This window comes from Tiliqua scincoides, chromosome 1 (assembly GCF_035046505.1).
Source record: "Tiliqua scincoides isolate rTilSci1 chromosome 1, rTilSci1.hap2, whole genome shotgun sequence".
Taxonomy (NCBI): domain Eukaryota; kingdom Metazoa; phylum Chordata; class Lepidosauria; order Squamata; family Scincidae; genus Tiliqua; species Tiliqua scincoides.
In genome coordinates this window covers 209,608,550-209,625,661 of record NC_089821.1, presented here as the reverse complement: position 1 = coordinate 209,625,661, position 17,112 = coordinate 209,608,550, and the positions used below count along the sequence as shown (strand labels likewise).

The following is a 17,112-nucleotide window of genomic DNA, read 5'->3' as shown; positions in this document are numbered from 1 at the left end:
AAGAGCTTCATGGTACTTTTGGATATATTAAAATGCTAAACTTAAATATTGAACTGCAGGCAGACCTATATTGTGATTGAAGCTCTCTTCAATTAAAAATGGAGAGGGCACATATCTTTTTAGCAGTCTCTGGTTTGGAAACATAAATGAGAATTTGTAGAAGTCACATGTGAAATAGTCCTTCTACTTGTTCTCCAGTATTTTCCCAAAGATTTGTCAGTATTTTAAAAACCTAGAATTCACAGTAATGGGAAGAAATACGTGAGAAACATTATCTCTATTGCCAACCTTAATTTCATTTAAAGTATTCAAGCTGCATATTTTAGAACCTTTAAGAGCGCAGGTAGTATCTTGACTAATTATTTTACCATCAGGAGCTGCTTCTAGAAATAAAATAATGCTTCTTTCACTCAGCTTCTGATTGTGGAAGTACTGTACTAATTGGGATGCTACCCTTTTTTAATATTTGGATTAACACAGTTCAGCTCTCCCTTGTTTGCCTGCAGCTGTAAATGTTAAAGCTGCTTGTATGTTCACCTTTCATTTCAGGTTATTTTATGCAACAAAATTTGAGAAACTTCTTTGTAGCAGAGCTAGGGAATGGTAGCATCTTAAGTGTGTTGAAGATGAAAAACATTATAGTACTTCTTTGGACCTTATTTTCTTATGGCTGGGTTGTACTTTTTTTCTTTTTCATTGCATTAGCATAAATATTACAGAAACACTGTAGTTGCACCATGTGTTTATGTAATTGCAAAACTGTCTTGTGTAATTTTGAATATAAAGCAATGAAGAAGGGACGATGTTTTTCCATGTTTATGTTTGAGATTGCTAGCTTTCCCAGACCAACACACAAGTCTTAAATTTGTAAGAAAATCTGCTTTTAGAAGAAAAAAATACGGGGCTCTTACCCGATTCCCCACTTTTCCCAGGCTTAACTCTATTGAGTAAAAAGAAATCTGCTCTATAGGGTTCTCCTAAGAGTTGTTATGCACATTACCCTCAGCACAGGCCTATATAGCCTTGAAACAAAGGCTCCTTGACGTCGAGCAGCAGGACCTTTATAGCAGTGCCTTCAAAATCAGCTCTCCATAACATCTTCATCTTTCTATTCTACCTGGAAGGAGGCCTATGTATTTTGACTTCTTGGAATGCCCCCAAGAATGAAGGGCGTTTACTTTAGCAAAATATAATGTCATTCCATGTGAGCAGCTATTTGGAAGATATAGCTGCAGATAGAGTTTGCCCATGCAGGTTGGGTAATATAGAAACACTCTATCATATTATATTGCCTTATATATCAGGATCTTTGTATTATTGCCGATCTTGGCCACTCTCTGGGGTTGGAGTGACCAGAATAAAATTATATACATACTTAGTGGGGTAAATGAAGGGCTTTCTGGGGTGGTGGCCAAATATATAAATATGATAATTAAGAGGCGTTTTTCTATGATGGTCACAAATGGTTGATACGTGACAGCAAGGCCTGGTTGGTCATGGTTGGAGGTGAACTGTTTGATTCATGTATCCCTCCATCCAATCTTTTGTTTTATACTGCTTGGATTTTAAATATGCCAATAAAGGTTTCTTGTATCTTGTATCTTTTAGAAGAAAAAAATTAAGTGTAAATACTGATCTATCATATAGGATTGTTGGAAGAATTACTGACCTCTGTGAAGTTTGAACATTCATAGCTCTACATAAATGTTTATGATTATTGCTGGAACTGTAAACAATAATGTTGATTACTGTATGTAAGCATGTTTAAGATGATATAAAGGTGTACATTCAGTCTTAATGATCAAAAACAACTTCTCTTCTAATGAAGTAATGCAGTGGTTCCCAAACTCTCTGGGAGAGAGTGGCCACGATCGTGCTACTGCTTGGGAGCAAAAGGTTGTTTTTTAATAAAACTTAACTGTGGCAGCTCTGGCCCTCTGGAGGTCTGAGGAGCCTGTGGACTGCTCTGCAGGGCGCCCAGTGCCTCCAAACAGCTGAAAATAGTGAAAAACTGCCACTTCTGGTTTTCACAAAGAACGGAATCCTGTTGTAAACAGGGCTACCTGTACTGAACAATGACTGTAAACAATTGAATTAGGTTTAAGCTTATTAATGAATAGCAAGAAACTAATTTACAACTTTTAACTGTTTTCAGGGTTGTCCCTTGGGAAAGGTAGAGAAATGTCCAGACATTTCTAATCTAGTTTCAAATAATAGTGACTTCTATGAATCCTGTGAAAATTTGTGCTCTAGGCTTTTTTGGCTAAGAACTTTAACCTTCCTACGAAGTCATGATTAAACTTGCATGAAGTTTGTTTACATCAAGATATATAAGAGTCCTCACCTGGTCTCATATTCGAAGTCCTTTTGTTTCCTACCTCTAGCATCACTTCATAACATCTAGAAGGATTAGTTTTCTGTCTATCATAGAGAATGCTGAGAAAATTTAGGGTCCAGTTCTATTCAGCTTTCCAATACTGATGCAGCTGTGCCAATGGGGCATGAGCTGCATCCTGTAGAGGTGGAGGCAATCATAGAGGCCTCCTCGAGGTTAGGGAATACTTATTCCCTTACTTTGGGGCTACATCGCAGCTGGACTGGCACTGGAAAGTTGGAAAGGATTGGGTCCACAAAGTTTTATGTCTACATATGTTAATATGTAGGGGTGTTTGTAATGGAAGATCAGAAGATCATCAGGTGGATGATGTGGTGTTGATAGCGATTCCATGTTTTTACAGCTGTTTGACAGCTCTGGGAAGGGCAGGGCTGGCTCTACAGCTGTAAGCAATCAAGGCCAATGAAGACCTGAGCTTCATTTGACCTTGATGGGACTTTGAATGGACGTGGACTGAAGAGGTGGCTCACCTGAGCCTAATTTGGACTTAACAAGGGGCTAACAAGGTAGCTCACAGGTGAGTTGCATTTTGGATTATGAGACATCCAAGGATAAAAGGCAGCTTTAGAAGGAGCAAAGCTATGCTGACCCAGAGGAAGACACTACCTGACCCAGACCGACTGCCAGGACTCTGCTGGAGGACACAGAAGAGCGGACTGCCAGGAGGAGACACTCTGCTGGAGAGGACACTGCTAGAGCGGAGGGACTGTGCTGCAGAAGACTGGATTGGGAAGACTGGACTGTGCTTGAAGACTGGATTGGACTTGGACTGGAGGCTTCAGACCTTTACCCACTGAGTTAAGTGGAGTTTTGGAGAGGGAAAGCCTCTGGACAAGAGGACTTGCAGGGAGTGTATGTGTTTGTAGCAATAAATTCTTGTAAATTGCTCAACTGATAAGTAGTTCTGTTCATTTCTTTGCACACCGCAGCTGTTGATCCTAGAGATAAAGAGGGTGTTAATTAGCCAAAAAGTGGGCATTAGAAGGGGGTTGGAATATTTGGAAGAGACAAATTGGCATACTCGGCAGGATTGCAAGACAGTGTTTCAGCTGATAAGTGACAGGAAGTCAGTTACTAAAGGGAGGGGGAAGGTGGCAAACAATATTTTAGCATGTTGCATACAAAGTCTGCAAAGTCTGATCTTTGGAAATGCATATGCAGCAAGATATACATTGTAGAAATGCAGACAAAATAAGAATCATAACTAATCTTTTCAATTATTCACTTAGGGATCTACAAGTTGTCTCAAAAATATACAGACATTTTAATGAGCTCTAATTCATACATTCATAGAATCATAAAGTTGGAAGGGAGCTACAAGGTTAGCTAATCCAATACCCTGCCTGTAGCAGGAAATTCTCCAAGAGCATCTCCAGCAGTTGTCTGTTGAGCCTCTGCTTGAAAGGTCTTCAGTGAGGGATAATCTGCCACCTTGATAATTGTTTCAACTGCCAGACTACCCTTACTGTTAAGAATTTCTTCTTGATATCCAACTGGAATCTCCTTTCTTCCCGTTTGAATCCATTTGATCTTCTACTTCATTGTAGAAGACCTGCAACAATTAAACATCTAAGGCAGTGGTTTTTGAACATTTCTGGCCCGCGACTGCCCTGATCTTTGTGGCCATTGGCCGCAGTGCCCCATTATATCACCTCACCTCAGTTACCCCCAAAATGGGGATGGAGCATGGAGGTGTTACAATTATACACTAGAAACAAGGCTGCCAGCACTCTGAGGCTGCAATCCTAACCACACTTACCTGAGAGGAAGCCCCATTGAACAAAATAGGACTTACTTCTGAGTAGACCTGGTTAGGATTGTGCCCTGAGTTTGTTAGCAGCACACCTGGAGGGTTTTGGAAAGGGAGGGGGGAAAGTGATGAATTTGCTGGGGGAGAGGAAGACTTTGTTTTGTGTGTATCTGCTAATTGCAAACTGAGACCCAGAGACTGTTTGGCTGGAATCCTAACCTCACTTTCCTGGGAGTAAGTCCCATTGAACACAATAGGACTTACTTCTGAATAGACCTAGCTAGGATTGGGCCTTTTGTCTTACAATAACGGCCAACACGGGAAGTCCCCCCCCCCAAAGGAGGCAGGAGGAAAAAGGGGGATGACTGAAAAGGAATAGGGATTTTTATTTTTAATCAATTTTTGGAGACAAAGCCATCAAGAGTCGTTTTTTTTCCCTTTTTGGAAGGGGGAGGAAAAGAGAGAGGTGAAGATCCTTGGTTAAGCTGACACAGACCCCAAGCCTGTGTAGGTCTACTCAGAAGTAAGCCCCATTTGAGTCAGTGGGGCTTACTCCCAGGAAAATGTGGAGAGGATTGCAGCCACACAGAGCAAGATTACAGCTCACCCCCAAAGTAGATGGGGGATGCTCACACACATACATCCCAACATGCAGATGCCACCCCTATTCCCCCCAGGCAAGATGGAGGAATGCAGGTTGGGGCATTTGGACATGGCCCCTACTAAGAGGAGGCTGGGCTCCTCCTTCCCAAGCAGAGGAAAGTGATGCACTGCTTGTACTTACTCTTCCCTCCCAGTTTGAAGCCTGCCAGGAGCACGCCCTGTGCTGATGAGATGCAGCACCTCCTCCCACCAAGGCCCAGCCAGGCTTCTCTCCCACCTCCCCCACCATGTTTCACATGCCCTCCCCCCTCATGTTGCCCTACCCACCTCGTTCACAGCTGCAGAAAAGCAACAAGTCAGTGGGCAGCCTGTGCAGCTGAGCAGAGCAGCACAGCTATGGCCACCCCTCTCCCCCCCATGCCTCATGACACCCCTGTCGCCTAGCAGCGCCTCCCTAGGGAACTGGGATGCACAGATTGAATACCTCAGATTTAAGGGAAGCAATTGACAAGATGTGTGGAACCATCCTGAAAGGGAGATGGGCTAGCCAAATATCTTGCGTCAGCCTAGAGGTTTTGCAAATAGGCCATAAGGCATGTTTGTGCCACAGTGTGAAAAGGGAGCCTGGCCCAAGCTCCATGGACTAGTGCAAATGGTAAGCCTGCGCTGGCTGGGTCAGACTGGCACAGGGGTCTTGGGGGATGGGGAGGACGAGAAGGAGGTGTTTCACAGTGGGTCACAGGTGAGCAGGGGGTGGGGCCAGGATCTGGTACACACAGCTCTGGGCTGCTCAGATCTGTGCCAACACTTGAGGTGGTGTAGATTCGAGTAACCCCATTGGGCCTGCTATAGTGTTACCCAGATCAGGGGAAGGAATTCCCCTTGCCCCAGACTTTGCTGCAACCAGCTCCAGCCCCACGTTGGATATGGGGCAGGCCAGCTGGCCTTCTCATTCCAGCATGAGTTAGGACTGGGCTGTTAGTCTAATTAACTGGATCAAGCAATGGCTCCTATGCTTATCATTTGCAGTATATCTGTGAATTATAGTAGAAGTGTGAATTATAGCATAACAAATTTGACAGTATAAATTGTGCATGCATTTCTTGACACCCTGTAAATTATGACTTTCAATGTTAACACTGCCAAAGCAGCTTTCAGTGCTATTAAAGCAATCAAAATAAACAATAAATGCAAATGTATTCTATAATTCCATCTGTAATTTGGTCTAGAGGTGTGCAGATATTTGGGTTGTTTCCCAAGGTGGTTGTCTGAGCAGAAGCAGCCTGTTTTCCATGGGGGGGGGGGGAAGATATTGTTACTTTAGCCTTCCCTCTGTAGCTCCCTAAGTCTCTGAAAATCCCGCTGAGGGATGAATGATTCTGAAGTAGATACTCAGGAAGCACAGGGAGCTGCAGGGGAAGAGGAGATTGGCAAAAAAATTGCCCCTTTACCTTGTGCTAGGCAGGACTTCTTCTGTTCATGGTTGAAGACCTTAGAAAACAACATTTTGACTCAAAAAACAAAATACAGTCATGCCCCCTTATCCATAGAGGGTTCGTTCTGGAGTCCCCCGTGGATAACTGGAACCCCCTGTTAACCCCTGGGGATATGGGTTAACGCATGTCCCTGTAGTCCAGGCACCCAGAGGCGTGGGGAACGTTGCTTCCCTCATCTTTGGAGGGGCTTCTTAGCTCAAATAAAGTGATTTCTAGTTTCTGTTTCATGGGGAAACCGGAAGTGACATTTTTAAGGCTTTATAGACATCTGCAGATACAGGTCCCTACGTATTATTAAATTATATAGTGCCATTTATTTGCATGGGGCTTTACAGAGTTTCATAGGACAGATTCTGTCTGTCTGTCTGAAGAAGTTTCACTATGAAATTAAGATAAATGCATCAGATAGTCCAATCCTACTGAGGTTGTATGGCAGCGGAATTTGCAAACTGTTGTTGCAAAGGGTGTGCTGCTGTCATGTGCTGTGGGACCGCCTGTTCAAGTGGTCATAGCCCTGCACACACTCAAATGGCTCACACATGCTGTGCCAGCGCAGGTAAGTTGAGGCAGGGGAGGATTGGAGCAGGAGTAATGTGAGCAGGGGGCGGTTTGGGGGCGGATCTTGGCAGCAGTCACATATGCTGGGATCCTGTCCCCCTTTTCCTGGCCTGACACACCCCCTGAGCATCTTATCATTATTATTATTTTTTCCTGGATTTGTAATCCACCTTTCTCCCCGAAGAGCACCCAAGGTGGCTTATGCCAGACTTATGCTAGCTAAATTGGCAGCTCATGGGAAGGTAAGTAAAAAAGATTTTTTTCCCCTTTTCTGCACCCTCATATCCTGTGTTGGCAACCTTCAGTCTCAAAAGACTATGGTATCGCGCTCTGAATGGTGGTTCTGGAACAGCATCTACTGTGGCTGAAAAGGCCAATTTGGGAGTGACAATCCCTTCCACACCTTCCGCAGTCTGTCCCTGGTCTGTCTCCGTGGCTATGGGCCTTCCTTCTTTGACTCTTTGCCTCAGACTGTTGGCCAAGTGTCTCTTCAAACTGGGAAAGGCCATGCTGCACAGCCTGCCTCCAAGTGGGCCGCTCAGAGGCCAGGGTTTCCCACCTGTTGAGGTCCACTCCTAAGGCCTTCAGATCCCTCTTGCAGATGTCCTTGTATCGCAGCTGTGGTCTACCTGTAGGGCGCTTTCCTTGCACGAGTTCTCCATAGAGGAGATCCTTTGGGATCCGGCCATTATCCATTCTCACAACATGACCGAGCCAACGCAGGCGTCTCTGTTTCAGCAGTGCATACATGCTAGGGATTCCAGCTCGTTCCAGGACTGTGTTGTTTGGAACTTAGTAACTGAACTATTTGATCACTTGTAATTCTAATTAGGGTGATGAAATAATTAACAAACAACCATTTCAGTTCTATGTTAAAGACTCTCTGGTCAATCAGAGTTCATTGTACAATTCTGTAGTGCTAGGTTTGTTAGTTATTCTGGTTCAGGCACTTTTCTTGTTGGTTCTTGTAAATTTAATTAATGTTTCTTGTAATTCTTTGCACCAAAACCACACAAAGCATTAGAGAAGATTTTCTCTTCTCTCCTGCAGCTATTTCCAGGATGAGATGAATAGTCCAGGCTATAAATTCTGGAGACTGAACGAGTGAGAGACTTTTTTTTTATTGTCATCTAGAATAAAGACTATAAAGACACCAATTATTTAACTATAGTTTTAAGAGGTAGTAAATCAACTTTCTTTTACTATTAAATGGCTATTGGTTGTTTATTATGAGAAATACTTGGCCCATTTTTAGAGAAATATGACTACAAATTTGTGTATTTCTTAAGAATGTCTGTTTCTGCATGGAGCAAACAGTGTCTGAGGTGTTTAAAGGTATCATTAAGGTTTTAATCCCAAGGATGGATAGGTGGCATAAAGTCTAGCTAAACTCAGTAAGACAGACTTGACAGTATACAGGAGGTTCCCATATCTGTGGATCCCATATCCACAGTTTTGCTTATCTGTGGATCAAGTCTGCGCCCCCTGATCGCCCCCGGAGATGAGGAGAGCCTCTGGAGGGTCCTCTGGGCCCAGCAGAGGTCATGCACATCCACCTGTGGCCTCTGCTGGGCTCAAAATGATGAAAAGAGTGGCATCCCCTCCAAAAAACCCCCTCACAACTTCTGGTTTTTGTATTTTCCAAAAAACTGGAGGTGACATTTTTCATGCTTTATAAAGCATTAGGAGGCCTGGGGAAGCCCTCAGTGAGTGGGGGATGTTCCCTGCTATCCACTGTTTCGCTTAACTGCTGGGTGTTCTGGAATGGAACCCTGTGGATACCGGGGCACAACTCTAAATTTAGATTGGACTCCATGAATGTATATTTACGACTCTAACAGTACAATCTTATACAGAAATAAGTTCCATTATGCTCACTTCCAGGAACATAAGAACAGCCCCACTGGATCAGGCCATAGGCCCATCTAGTCCAGCTTCCTGTATCTCACAGCGGCCCACCAAATGCCCCAGGGAGCACATCAGATAACAAGAGACCTCATCCTGGTGCCCTCCCCTACATCTGGCATTCTGACTTAACCCATTCCTAAAATCAGGAGGTTGCGCATACACATCATGGCTTGTACCCCATAATGGATTTTTCCTCCAGAAACTCGTCCAATCCCCTTTTAAAGGCGTCTAGGCTAGACGCCAGCACCACATCCTGTGGCAAGGAGTTCCACAGACCGACCACGCGCTGAGTAAAGAAATATTTTCTTTTGTCTGTCCTAACTCTCCCAACACTCAATTTTAGTGGATGTCCCCTGGTTCTGGTATTATGTGAGAGTGTAAAGAGCATCTCCCTATCCACTCTGTCCATCCCCTGCATAATTTTGTATGTCTCAATCATGTCCCCCCTCAAGCGTCTCTTTTCTAGGCTGAAGAGGCCCAAACGCCGTAGCCTTTCCTCATAAGGAAGGTGCCCCAGCCCTGTAATCATCTTAGTCGCTCTCTTTTGCACCTTTTCCATTTCCACTATGTCTTTTTTGAGATGCGGCGACCAGAACTGGACACAATACTCCAGGTGTGGCCTTACCATAGATTTGTACAACGGCATTATAATACTAGCCGTTTTGTTCTCAATACCCTTCCTAATGATCCCAAGCATAGAATTGGCCTTCTTCACTGCCGCCGCACATTGGATCGACACTTTCATCGACCTGTCCACCACCACCCCAAGATCTCTCTCCTGAGAGAGGAAAATGCGTATAGGATTGCAGCCCAATCTTTCGGCAGACAATTATAACAGCATTGAAGATTACAGATTATTATAGCATTTAGGCTAACCTACATTAAATTCTACTCAGAAAACTTATACAGAGCCTGAAGAATATCCCATTTTGAATTTCTTTAACTATTAAGTTGAAATAGTCATTCTACAGAAGAGTTTGACTATGTAAATCAGGCTATTGTTTCTGCAACTGCAAAGAATAGGAAGAGAGGTGACGATCTATTACTTCAATCTGAGATAACTTGAGCAGTCCTTACTGTGCTTCTTTGTCTGGTGATTTGGGTCATCTGCCTTTTCAGTAATAATGAGTTTGGATCCAGGTAGCTATGTGTTATACTCTTAGATTCAAAGTGCCATAGGGCTTTAGAATTTTTGTGTATTGCATTAAAAAGAATTCAAGTGAATTCTGAAGTTCCTTCTTCTGTAATGTTTATTGCTTACCCTCCCCTGTTTTATAGTATAAGTATTTAGATTTAGGGAGGCTGTTTTTGTTAATATGGTGACGGATGGGTTAGAGAAATAGAAGCACAGTTGTGTGGTGGGGTACCTGTGGTAGATAAATCTTCACTTAAATCTTCCCAGCTTCGCTGGCCTTTCGCACTTTTACCAATAGCCATACTGTGGAAGTGTATTGCAAGGAAGGCGAAGAATCAACAGGATGTGGAGCAGCATGAGGAGTGGGATTGCTGGGTTTTTATTATTTCCAAATGAAGCTTTACTTGTTTGAGAGTGTTTTTTAAAATGCTGACCCTGTTAAGGATTAGAAGAGCAAGTTGTCTAAATGCATAATTGCAAAAGCAAGAGAGCAGACAAAGAAACAATAACTGTATTTTTGAAAGCATCAGTAGATTTCTTCCTGTACTGAATACTTCTATCTCACATTCAACTGACATTTCAAGATTACTGCCTGAAAATCTCTGCGGGTTGACTAGTTCCGAATGTTTTTAGACAAGAACATTAGCCTTTAAATCAGTACGTAAGCTGCCTTTTAAAAATAAGTGAATGTGCTTGTGAAATAGCGTATTGGATGCCCAAAATAGGCTCTTGTCTTCTAGAGGCACATCTAATTCAGAAGGTGGCATCAACATAATTGTCACGATTTTCATTTTAAAAAGAAGGCAAGAAATCTTGGCAAAAGTATAAAACATTTCTGTTGCTTGCCTGGCTTGTGGCCTAGTGCTAAATATTTGCTTCATGGAGTCCTTACCAAAAACAGGAAACTGAGTAACAACTAAAATGCATTCAGGTTGTCTGTCATGTAGAGGAGACACCCTGTCAGTTGCACACAATTTAGATATATAGTAGAATGGTTGTGGCACCCTAGACTTAACATTGGTTATAGCTGAGTGGTTCTTTAAATTTATTGTACTGAGGACCTATATGCTTGTTGGTTTGTTTGCTCTTGCAGAGCACCATTATTTCTTATCTTACAGTCGTTGTTTCAGAGGCTGTTGAAAGTCTTTTGAATTACAACTCAACTACTACACATACTCTATAGTTGTAATCCCAGGTGGGGTTATTAATTTAAATTCCATTGAACCTATTGGCACTGCTGAACAAGTAAGCTGCTTTCCAGTTTTAAATGTTAAAACTAGGGGCAAAATAAGAACATTCCTTAGCATCTATAGGAAATCTATGGAATGGTAGGAAAGCTTACTTTTCTGTACAGTACAGTAGACTGTTCCCACAGCGGAAATCAAATGTGTCATCAGTGGAAATGGCTAATTTGGGAATGGCTGTCCTAGAATCTCACAGTGATGCCTTTTTTTGTCAGTGTGATTTTAAAAGAACCTTTAATGAGGGCTAGCTTAGCCAAATTGATCTTTTTTAAAGGATTATAGCTTTAAAAAAATGCTTGGGACATCATAGCAATCTTCCTTCTTAGTTATGTAATTCATGTTTATAGCATGTTTATGTAACACTATAGTTATGTAATTCATTTTTATTCCTTCATTAGCTTTCTTGGTTCAGCCCAAGCCCTCCAAAGCCCCTCTTGCCACTCCCTACCTCTTGGTCATCATATTACTACACTTCGCCTTTATTTTTCAACTCTACCACTCTCAAATATCCAAAGGCGTCCTGCTGCAATGACTTAACTCTTTCTTCCTTGTTGCCTCTTATGCTTCAGGCTTCCTCTTGGCAGGGCTGGCCCATCCATGCAGTGAAATGGTCTTATCAGGACAGCTGGGTCTTCTTGCACCTGGGGTCATGCCTTAAGATGCTGTAATTATCTGGAAGTAATTGCGGTGATGTGATGATGTCACCACAGTTACTTCCAGCATGCTCAGAGCGATTTGGCCGTGTACGTTGGTACTGTAAATGTAATAATAGTTTCAGTTGACAGCAACTGTTACCCTGCACATGCCCAATCTCCTCTGATCTTGGAAGCTAAGCAGGGTCAGGCCTGGTTTGTACTTGGATGGGAGACCGCCTGGGAATACTGGGTGCTGTAGGCTTACCAGAGTCTTTCAAGACTGAAGGTTGCCAACCATTTCAGGACTGAAACTGCCTTTATCGTCCTGATTGATGATCTATGACAGGGGTGTCCAAAGTTTTTGGCAGGAGGGCCACATCATCTCTCTGACACTGTGTCAGGGGCCGGGGGGGAAAAAGAATTAATTTACATTTAAAATCTGAATAAATTTATATAAATGAATATACTAACGATGCTTATATGAATGCATGAAGGTCTTGCAATAGCTCAAGGCGTATAAAAGGTCTTGCAAAAAGCAAGGCTGGCCTTTCCTTTGCTGCATCAGAGACATGAAACAGCAAGCAGTGGAAGGAGGCCTCATCCCACAGCTGATGCGAGAGGTCAAACAGTCGCCCTCACGCTGAGAGCAGTTGCGTTGGGCCAGCATGGGCTCCAGCAAGTCTCCAGAGGGCCAGAGGCTCATTGGAGACTGGGGTCTCCCTGAGGGCTGCATTGGGAGTCCTCGAGGGCAGCAAGTGGCCCCAGGGCCGGGGTTTGGGCACCCCTGATCTATGACATGAAATAGGTGGGGGAGTTCTGCTGGGTCTGTGGCGATAAATACTACTGACTATTGTATTCTTCTGGATTTCCTCTCAGGGTTGGGATTAGGAGGCTCAGTGTTGTAATTGTTTCAGTTCTGCTGTGGGAGAGGGTGCAGATGGTATTGCTAGGAGACCAGCCCCATGGCCTGTAGTCTTTGGGTGTCATAGGTTCCCTTTGTTTACTATGCTGTTTAAAATTTCTATGAAACCACTGGGAGAGGTTCCCTGGGTTGAGGTGTCATCAGTACATACATGACACCCAGCTATATCTCACAAACGGACCAGTCCTTCTGAAATCCCCCCCACTGGTATAGCCACGCCAATGGAACACGCACTGCATCCATGGGAGGAGGGCAGTTGAAACAGTCTCCTCGGGGTAAGTGTACTTTCTCCTCTACTGCTGCCGTCTGAGCAGCGTCTGAAAGCCTCCACTGCTGCCGTCTGAGCCCTATTCAGATCTATGCCTGCTGTTTAGAAGGTGAAAGTCAAAAGCATGTAACAGCAGTGGTAAGGGAAATGGATGGGGTTAGGATATTGGCACACTTGAGTGCCGTTGATACTGCCCCCAGTCCACCTCCCTCTAGGGCAGTTGTTCCTAAACTAGTGATCCACCAGCCTGGGAAGCACTGGCCAATGTCCCTTTTAGGGGCGGGGAGGGGGGGAAGACAGCAATGTGATCCCCAGGATCATGCTGCTGTCAGGGGTGGGAAGGGGGTTTTCAAAGCTGCAGTCCTTGGGGGTCCAGGAAACCCTCCACAGGGCTACCTGTGCCAGCAAAAGTGTAAAGAGAAAAGGGAACTTCTGGTTTTTGCAACAAAACCAGAAGTGCCCTCTTTTCTTTTTATATTTTTACACTTTTGCAGGGAGAGGGAGTGCTATGGTGGGTTCCCTGGACACCCCAGGACTGCAGCACTAGCTGCAGGTAAGTAAAAAAACCTGTCTCCCATCCTCAGCAGCACTATCCTGGGGATCGTGTTGATATTATAGCCCCTCCCCCACAACAACAACTTACTGTGCTCCCAACTCCCTTGTAGGAGTTTGGAATGCACTGCTCTAGGGAGATCTAGACATGCAGCTGCCATTTTTTATTATTGCTGTGTGTTTATCCTGATATCTAGTTTTGATCTTTGTAAGCCTCCATGCACTTTCTAATTTAATGCTTATGTACTTAGAAAGAGTCTCTGAACAGGCATAGTTCAGAGATGAGTAATAGCTCATATAGCTAGCCATATATATGAGGCCTCAGGCATTGTTTTCACTGGTTTAATGCAGGAACACATTTATTGTTTTCTGTAAGTTTTGAATAAATCATTTTAATTTTGTAAATCCTTGTCTATGAATGATCTGTTGAAGTGAACAAGTTGCCCGGCACTACTGTAGCCTCTAACAGACAAGCATCTGAAAAACAATGTTGTTGTTTTTTTTGAACACAGGAAGACTTGGGAGGATGTAGGTTCCTGTATAGAGTCTGTATGTATTGTGTATATGGAGGGAGAATGAGGAAGGAAAGGAAAGCTGAAGTCAAGATACTCGGCTTCCTTTGTACCTGAGAGATGTAGCAGACATGCCTTTTCCAAATCTGTTTTTAGATGTTTTGAAAATGTTCATATCCACAAGGAAAGTATTCATGTCCAGAATGGAAGTGGATCAGAACTTGGAAGTATTGGGCACTTTCCCTTCCCCAAATTCAAACAATTCTGCCAACAATACACATGTAACTTAGAAAATGCACTACAGTATTTTGGAACTTTTGTAAACAAGCTACAAAATACTTGGTGTGTGTTGCTTGCCTTCTTCAAAGTACTCTTCCATTCCAATTAATTAAGAAAAAATTAAACTATGTGATGATTTGAGCCTTTCTGTTGGATGACTTCAGTCTTATTGCCAAAAACATGTTATGTGTTAAAGATACCTCTTGAAGATTTGACATGCTTTTGACATTTGTTGCTGATCCACTAAAAATTGTTCTGAAGTACAAAATAAATCAACGTTTGGGGTTTCAAAAATTTCCTTTTTGGTTTTGAGCCTTCTTAATGTAGTTGGTGTACTTTCATAAATTTCTGTGCAATATAAAACGTTAATGTAATTCTCCTGTGCATGGAAAAAGCACTTGCCATTTAGATATTGTAATTCCAACTTTTAAATTTCTGTTAAAAGAAATGATGATATAAATTTAAACATTACTTACAACTATTGGGTTGAATCCAGAGCAACACAAGCAGAACCCTGCTCACAGAAGGTGATTTTCCTCCTGCATTCTCCCCATAGTGAGTCCCAAAAATTTGCTCTTGTGGATAAGAAGCGCTCCAAAACCAACTTACCTTTCACAGGAAATAATATCTGACTTTGGGGGCAGTTTGTATCAGGAAAACAATGTGGGGAAAGGTTTCCTTCCCCGTCCCCTCCCAACTGTGCTGCAGTTCCAGTCTGGATCTTTTGATAGGAGGAAAAATAGTACTCCCAATATGGGATTAAACAGGTTTCTTTAAAACTGTCCTGTCTAGTTTAACCCTCAGTGATGAACATAGAGGAGCAGAAGGAAATGAAAAGTTTTCTTTCACCCATTGTTTTGCCAGATGCCCAGCCCAAGCTTCATTTAAAGAATTATGCCCACTTTAAGCTAATTAGCACCCCTTCTTTCCCCAACAATGACCCTAGTTCTGCACTACTGGACCCCACCACCAGGGTAGCTCGCCTATTCAACCTGCAGGGATCCTCCTTCCTCTTCTTTCCTGCCAGCAGCTCCTCCAGCCACTACAGCAACACCTTGGTCCTCAGCAGGTCTTGGGTGTGGCAGCCACACACCAATCTCCAGTGTCTCCAGCAATCTCTGTTCCAGCAGTCTCCAAAGTCTATTCATCCATCTGTCCTTTAGGCTGCAATCCTAAACCATTTTCCAGCAGTGACATAAGGTCAATGCAGCTCCAAGGTAAGGGAACAAACATTCCCTTGCTTTGAGGAGGACTCCATCAGTGCCACCCAATTGCAGGATGCAGCGCATATCCCACTGGCACAGCTATGCCAGTGCAGGAAAGTGGGTTAGGATTGCGCCCTTCGTCGGTTAGTCCATCAGTAGTTCCAGTAGTCCATCAGCCATTAATTCCTCAGTCCATTAATCCTTCAGTTCAGTTCAGTTCCTTCAAGTTTTCCTCCTTCTACTACCCATCCCTCTTTTCCTTCCTGCAGGTGCTGTTTTTATCCCTGAGGGCCCTATTGCCTTCAGGTGGCTGCAGCTGTGCAGCGCACTCACTGCAATCTAAGGCCCTTGTGTTAACCCCATGCTTGCCTGACAGAGCAAGAGGCCACTGTTGAAACCGCACCCTATCTCCTCAAGGGATCTTGTGCATTTCTATTACACCCATTGCCCACTGGATCATCTATCAAGGAAGCCATCCTCTCAAAGTCAGGACTAATTCTGCCTGTGTTTGCAAAACTGGCAAACCTGTTACCCCAAACCACTTGGAATGGGAGAACTGAGCCTAGTTTCTCTTTTTGGGGGGGGGGGGGGAAATTTGAAAATATATTGGTTCTTCTCCTGCAATCCTCAAGGTGTCTGAGAAAGGATAGAAAGGACATTAGTCCTCTCTAAGATGTTCTCAGTGTGCAACCCAGTGTCAGGGATTGTGAGTAGATTAGCGAACTGGCTAATGCAATGTTTCTCAGACTGGTTCAGGACCCACTATGTGAGTTGTGAGCCAATTCCTGGTGGGTCCCCATTCATTTCAATATTTTATTTTTAAGATATCAGACTTGATACTACAATAGTATGTGACTGCATTTGGGGAAATGTTACAGATCTGTACTTTTAACAGGCTACTATGTATATGCTTTTAACAGTGACAGTAAATGGGACTTACTCTTGGGTAAGTGTGGTTAGGATTGCAGCCTAGGATTGTTAAAAATTTTCCTGCTTGATGTCACTTCTGGTCATGCTATAGCTTCTGGTGGGTCCCAACAGATTCTCATTCTAAAAAGTGGGTCCTGGTGCTAAAAGTTTGGGAACAACTTGGCTAATAGATTAACGAACTGACACACACACAGTAATGAACTGACACTGGCGGACGGACAACAAATTGGCATACTGACTAATGAACTAGCTAATGGACCAACCAAACAGAGACTGCTGAGTGGTGGAGAGCTGCTGCTGTACCTAGAAGAACTGCTGCTTGGAGGTCTGGAAGGAAGGACCTGCAGCCCTACAGGCAAGCCAGGCCAAGGGGGCTAATTAGCTTGAAGTGGGCATAAGTTTTCTAGGCCAAGTTTAGAACAGGAATTTGGCAAAACAATATATACACAAAACATAGAGCTGCACTTAAGGACATCATGGGGCATCCACTATTCTCTGCATCTGGTGACTCACTCTCTTCCTTTGTCCAAAGCCTGATCCTGGTTTTTTTTTTTGTCAGGCTTAACTGTGACATAATTCGGATTGCTCCCCACCCACCACCCACCCCCATGATTTGCCTGAAGCCTTATGGAATCCCCATCAATCTTCAGTGGACTACTGAAAGCTGCCTTTAGATTTTAGTGTGGCCTCCAGGAATGTGCATCATATTGAAGAAAATAA

At 43.5% G+C, this 17,112-nt stretch overlaps 1 protein-coding gene and 1 pseudogene across 2 annotated transcripts in view; both read left to right on the top strand.

The window, feature by feature from the left end:
• Window positions 1-17,112, top strand: part of NHSL1 (NHS like 1) — a 191,603-nt gene that overhangs the window by 23,093 nt on the left and 151,398 nt on the right. The window lies entirely within an intron of this gene.
• LOC136637038 (5S ribosomal RNA) lies at window positions 11,867-11,986 on the top strand (annotated as a pseudogene).